The sequence below is a fragment of the Sinocyclocheilus grahami genome, unplaced genomic scaffold (assembly GCF_001515645.1).
Source record: "Sinocyclocheilus grahami isolate Dianchi unplaced genomic scaffold, SAMN03320097.WGS_v1.1 scaffold462.1, whole genome shotgun sequence".
In the NCBI taxonomy this organism is placed as follows: Eukaryota; Metazoa; Chordata; class Actinopteri; order Cypriniformes; family Cyprinidae; genus Sinocyclocheilus; species Sinocyclocheilus grahami.
The window spans coordinates 227,388-234,223 of record NW_015505641.1 but is presented as its reverse complement, the minus strand read 5'-3'; the positions used below and the strand labels follow the sequence as shown (position 1 = coordinate 234,223).

Sequence of the window (6,836 nt, the reverse complement as noted above, 5' to 3'; positions counted from 1 at the left end):
CATCAGGCTTTTATGGCTCATATAATATGATATAGTGAGAATGTGGAGCTCAAACTAGAGGAGGGAAAAAAACGTATGCAAAAAAATTCTACTTGGTGCAGATGCTGATATTTATATGGGCGGTATAGCAGACTACTTACATAAAATGCATATAAATATCAGTTGTCGCTCTCCCAATAATATGTCTTAGTAAGATGATATTTAAAGTTTTATTAGTTTTATGATCAAAGCTCTGTAGTTTTCATTGTGGAAGCAAAACATATAATGCAATGCAATAAAATGAGTAAGAGTTGAATAATAAAGCCTGATGGATCACATTTTAACATGATTTTTCTAAAATATTAAGCAAAGCCAAGTTTCCTTAAAGAGATTGCCACTGGAAAAAAAAAATACTATGTAGTCAATGGCTACCGTCAACTGTTTATTTAACATCATTCTTCAAAATATCTTCTTTTGTGTTCAACAGAAGAAAGAAATTCATAGAGGTTTACTCACGACAGGGTGAGTAAACGATGACAAGAATTTCATTTTTGGGTGAACTGTCCCTTTAAGAAGTAACCAGCTAATACATATGGCCTGTTGTTATTATCATGGTGTCTTTTGACCATTCATTTAGTCCGATGAAACCGGTAGGTTCGATTTATCAGTTCTCGGAGTGGAAGAACATATGTGTTGCATTACTGCATTACTGCCACCTGAAGTAGCTAATCACATTCATTTGTTACTTTGTATGGATATTATCATGTTAGTTACTAATGCATTAAAGTTTAATTTAGAGTGTAGCTTAATAAAATAAAATCATTATGCCAAAATAATCTCATTTGTTGTTATTAAAATGTTTATGTGATATTTAACATTAGTACATAGTATGTAGTGCATTGTGGGATTTTTTAGTGAGAAACGTTCAGTGCCCTGGACAGTGTGCTGACTAGTGAGCCGATTGAGACACACCCGATTCATTTTACAAGAAAACATTTCAGATATGCTTTTGCCTATTATTTCTTTTTTGTCAAAGTGACGGAAAGCGTTTTGAATGATGCTTTTTGTAATGTTTTTGCAGTCCGGCAAATGGTGGACATTTTTTTGGTTAACGCAGCCTCTGTGGACACAAATATTTTTTCACATTACACGTGTGTTTTGACACATAAAACACTCTAGAAAAAGTAGCACTATTTATAGATGGTAAAAGATTACTGTGCACACGCACACACACACACAATCCAGTGCACTTGGCATCTTGTGTTCATCATTTGCTACCTTCATCATGCTGGCATAGGCCTGTTTACAAAGAGAAAGAAACACAGTATGGACAAATCAAATCTTTCTAGTTAGGTTGGTATTAAAGGAATATTTCACCCAAAATTGAAAATATACTCATCCTCAGACCATCCAAGATGTAGATGAGTTTGTTTCTTCATCGAAACACATTTTGAATTGTTGCATCACTTGCTCACCAATGGATGCCCTGCAGTGAATGGGTGCCGTCAGAATGAGAGTCCAAACAGCTGATAAAAACATCACAATAATCCACACCACTCCAGTCCATCTAACGTCTTGTGAAGTGAAAAGCTGTGTGTTTGAACGAAACAAATCCATAAAGGTGTTTTAACTGGCCAAAATAGAAGTCCATATTCCATAATAACGCTTCCTCCAGTGAAAAAGTCCATCTCCTGTTGTCCAAAATCCACCCACATATATCTTTAGAGCTGTTTTGGCTTGTAAACGGTGCTTGATCTGTGCATATTTCTCTCCTGATTCAGACAAGATGACTTTTTCACTGGACAAAGCTGTATTATGGACAAAGGACTTATATTTTAGCTAGAAGCAACAGTTTGAAGATAAAAATGCATTTATGGATTTGTTTCTTACAAATACGCAGCTTTTCACTTCACAAGACATTATTTGACGGACTGGAGTGGTGTGGATTATTGTGATGTTTTTATCAGCTGTTTGGACTCCCATTCCGACGGCACCCATTCACTGCAGAGCATCCATTGGTGAGCAAGTGATGCAATGCTACAAATCTCCACCTTGGATGGTCTGAGGGTGAGTAAATGTTCAATTCTAGGTGAACTGTTCCTTTAAGAGTATTAAAGTCAGTGTGAAATCAATATTATATCAGAATATTTACTTTCATAATATTCAAATTCATTTCATGCTGACTTAAAGCATTGTGTGTTCTGGAAGTGTATACATGTATACATTACCTGTGAGTGTCTGAACGACTAGCTGCCACTTCATGTGAACAAACTGCATAAGACAAAGATATAAAAAGAAGACATGGGTCATAAACAGAAGTCTAGAGCCAATGGTGCAAGGCCTCATTAGGAGTTGGCATTACTCCACTGACTTTTCCAATAAAACCACAGTAGAGCTTTTATTTTTTTGTGCCAACTTGATAAATGGGGCCTTGCATTAGAGCAATCAGAACGGCAATCTACAGTCTGACTGACTGATTTTCAGCTAGAGAGAACATGACTGATGTGGGATGGATGGTAGGGTTGCAGCAAGGCCAGCTGGCAGATCAGGGTTATAATGAGGGATGAGGCTTGATGCAGAGCACGGGACTAGAAGTGGGAGCGAGAATCTGAGGAGCAAACGCGCGGGGTTAAGATGACAATGACCATGGAGTGCGACACATTCACATTTATTGCTCTCTTCCTGCTGTAGATCTCTGCGAGACTGGAATTGTGAGGATGTGTTTTATAATGAGACTGTATGAAAGGGTCTTACAATAAGGCCATGCAATACTTATTAAATTATTCACTTTAAAAATATATGAGAATATACTTTGTAGAATACATAATGTAGTATATTTTATATTTCACAGAACATATTTGTTGGGAGTACAGAATTGAAGAAAAGTAAACTTTATGAATATTATTTTTATTTATTTATTTGTTTGTTTGTGTTTGTTTGTAATATACAGTAGGCTCCAAACAGGGTGATAACACTTAACTAAAACAATATATATTTTTAGTTGAAATAAAATAAATGTTAACTGAAATAAAATTAAAATACAAAAAAGTTTTCTCATTTAGATGCCAAGACAATATTTCTCATTTATATTTAGTTGAATTTTTACTAAAATAAAAATGTATAACTACAAAAAAACTCATACAAATGGCAAAAACACAACTAAATGACTAAAACTTTAGCTAAAATGAAAATGAAAATAAAAATATATAATTAAAAATACTAATAAAAACTATAATAGTATCTGAATGATATACTCAAACAACACTGGCTCCAAGAAGGAAAGTAGTTATTGAATTTGCACATAATTTAATACAAAATATTTCATTACAAATATTATCAGTATAACAATTTAAGCAAAAAGCAGAATTTAAAAAGTTACAAAAACTTTAGTATTTGATGTCATATATATATATATATATGATTAGTATACTAAAAATAATGCAGAATCTTAAATATTTATATTTATGAACTTACTGTTTCTTTGTTTTTCTTTATTTGACATAATAAACTTGAATCATATTTCAAATGAATTATTCAGTAATTGAAAGTAATTATTAATTTACATAAAAATATGTTGCAGCTAAGTTCAGCTAATTGCATTGAAACTATAATACATTTTCATTTAATTGCAATTAACGTGCAATGATTTGTCTGAAAACATCACATTCAAGGGTTAGTTCACCCAAAAAATGAAAATTCTGTCATTAATTACTCACCCTCGTGTTGTTCCAAACCCGTAAGATCTCGGAACACAATTTAAGATATTTTTGATGAAATCTGAGGGCTCTCTGACCCTCCCATAGACAGCAAGGTAACTACCACGTTCAAGGTCCAGAAAAATACCAAGATGATTGACAAAATAGTCTATGTAACATCAGTGGTTCAACTGTAAAATTACGAAGCTACGAGAATACTTTTTTGCGCAGAGAAAACAAAAATAACGACTTTATTCCACATTTTCGTCTCTACTGTGGACGCGCGTTCACGACAGTACCATGATGCGAGCGTGTGGCGGCGCTGACCCAGATCCGGCGTGATGACGTCATTACGATGTTCCGAAGATCTTACGGGTTTGGAACAACACGAGGGTGAGTAATTAATGACAGAATTTTCATTTTTGGGTGAACTAACCCTTTCAGTTTGCACTTTTGCGTATTATTTTAAAGTATGTTATTTCTGTAATAACTACTCTTCTTATTCCTTCTTAATGTGAATTAATCTTGAACCCTAAAAAAAATAAAATAATATATATTAATATATATATATATTTATTTATTTATTTTATTTTTATTAAATAAACAAATAAATCAGAGAATCTCATCCAGGTGTGATGTAAAGATGGCTAACCATGTGAAAGTGTAACTGGTTTGATCTTAGTGATGAATGATTATGGTCATGGCAGGAGGACAAACACTGAGAGAACACTGACTAGCCCTCAGTGGAGGAAGAGCAGAGCGCTGATGATCTAGATTCTAGGAGAACACGGGGAGCACACACAGCACAAGCAGACATGTTTCACACCCACCAGGCCAACCTCCCTCAGGAGTACACAGAGGCTTTCTTGCTGTAGTGGGACGGGGGGCGGCAGGCGACGTAAGAGGGGGGCGGCACCCTGATGAAGGCATGGGCGAGGAGAAGTGAAGTTGTGAGGTGAGTTGGCGTGGATGTGACAGAGCACGGAGGAAAGTGAGTGGAGTGTGTGTGTGTGTGATGTGAGGAGTTCAAATAGGAGTAAAATCACATTCATATTAGCCCAGAGATAATAACTCTAAAGCGCTAATACATGATGATTACACAGCCATGCATCCTGAAAAACAATTCTGCTGATTTGCAAAAAAATTCCTAATATTAGTAATTTGATAATGCAGAGTTAAAAAATATCGATACAATTTCCATCACCAACATTTTTTTTTTCACAAAACCACATATATTTCAAGTTATATGTGTATCACCTAAAGGAATAGTGAATGGGTGCCGTCAGAATGAGAGTCCAAACAACTGAGCAAAACGTCACAATAATCCACACCACTCAAGTCCATCAGTTAAATTAATCTTGTGAAGCGTGTGTGTTAAAGACATTTAAACTTTAAACCATCGCTTCTGGCCAAAACATGAGTCCATAATCCATAATAACGCTTCCTCTAGTGAAAAAGTCCACCCCCTGTTGTCCTCTCACATCAAAATCCACCCACATACTGTTTTAGAAATGTTTTCACACTGTGCTTGATCTGAGCATATTTCTCTCCTGATTCAGACAAGATACATTTTTCACTGGAGAAAGCAATATTATGGATATAAGACTTGTATAAAGCACATAACTTCTTAACGATGGATTTGTTTCTTATAAACACACAGCTTTTCACTTCACAAGACATTATTTGTTGGACTGGAGTGGTGTGGATCACTTGTGGATTATTGTGATGTTTTTATCAGCTGTTTGGACTCTCATTCTGACGGCACCCATTCACTACAGAGAGGATCCACTGGTAAGCAAGTGATGGAATGCTAGGTTTCTCCAAATCTAATGAAGAAACAAACTCATCTACATCTTGGATGGCCTGATAGTGAGGACATTTTCAGCAAATTTGCGTTTTTTGGGTGAACTATTCCTTTAATGCATTTATCAAGATAACAAAAGACAAATGTCAAAAGTTTCATTTTCAAATACTCTTAACTGACTTCACTGACATTTAATGTTAAATTCTCATTTAATTTCAAATACTCAATCATTCATCAGAATTATATACAGTATATATATATATTGTTTTTGTGGCGTTTCTTCAGCTGATGAACAAATGGATGTCGAAAGCACAAAATGCACATTATATTTTGTAAGAAAGTTACATGCTAGAGCAAAACATTTGATTTTTTTTTTAAATCAGCACCCCAAATTAGTAAGAAACAAGTATTGGATTTCATTCAGCAAATATGATGCAGGTCAGTACTGTAATTCATCTTAATATTATATATTTTAACAGTATTTTTCTGTTCAAGTGATCCGTCAACACATTGACAGCTGAGAGAGTTTCGATCAAACATCATCTTCGTCTGATTCTTGTTTTGTCCACATGGAGGCACTTCTCGAAGCAAAAACGGCAAACTCAGAAAGGTTGTTTATAAAACTCCAGAAACACGCCGATTCATTAACAGTTTTAAAGCAGTGAGCCATTAATGTGCATTATGAATAAAGTAGAAGATGCACAGGCATCAAAGCACTAGGGTGAAAGAGAAAAGCTGCTTGCGGTGGCAGTTTGCAAAAGTAGAGCAGGAACAGAGACAACGTGTCGTGAGTTTGCAGGTGTGTGTTCTTACCAGCTGGCTCTCACAGCTTCAATATCGCTGATTAAATTTTGTGCAAGGCATATTCCAAATATCTGGAAAAAGAGAGAGAAACATGAAGTAGAAACAGAAGATGCAATCAGCGAATGCAGATGAAGGCGTTCTCACCTGCAGCAGAGCGACGCCGATGAAGATCCCAGCCACTACCGTCAGGTTGTCCTGTAGCCATTTCTCAAACTGCGGCACACAGCCTTTGACATGAATGTATGTCTTCTGCTCTGCGTCCTAATGATGAACACATGAGATCAGAAGCAATGCTTTGTCCTCTTTCTACACATGCACAGTACAAGTCTAAAATTTGAACACACCTACATTTATTTGTCATGTCATCTTACAGACCTTCTATCTAAAGGAGTATGCTTCTGTATTGTTTACATTTTATATATGTATATATATATATATATATATGTATATATATGTATATATATGTATATATATATATATGTATATGTATATGTATATGTATATGTATATGTATGTATATGTATATGTATATGTATGTATATATATATATATAT

At 35.0% G+C, this 6,836-nt stretch overlaps 1 long non-coding RNA gene across 2 annotated transcripts in view; it reads right to left on the bottom strand.

The window, feature by feature from the left end:
* Positions 1–498: 498 nt before the first annotated feature.
* The window catches only part of LOC107552993 (uncharacterized), a 10,118-nt gene continuing 3,780 nt past the window's right edge, over positions 499–6,836 (bottom strand). The window contains exons 3-7 of one of the 2 annotated variants that reach the window (XR_001604920.1): positions 6,427–6,543; positions 6,292–6,353; positions 4,505–4,591; positions 2,208–2,250; positions 499–1,278 (exon numbers count right to left, since the gene is read on the bottom strand). This is a non-coding gene — a long non-coding RNA (uncharacterized lncRNA). The remainder of the gene's footprint in view (positions 1,279–2,207; positions 2,251–4,504; positions 4,592–6,291; positions 6,354–6,426; positions 6,544–6,836) is intronic. The other variant, XR_001604919.1, reaches the window with a different exon arrangement.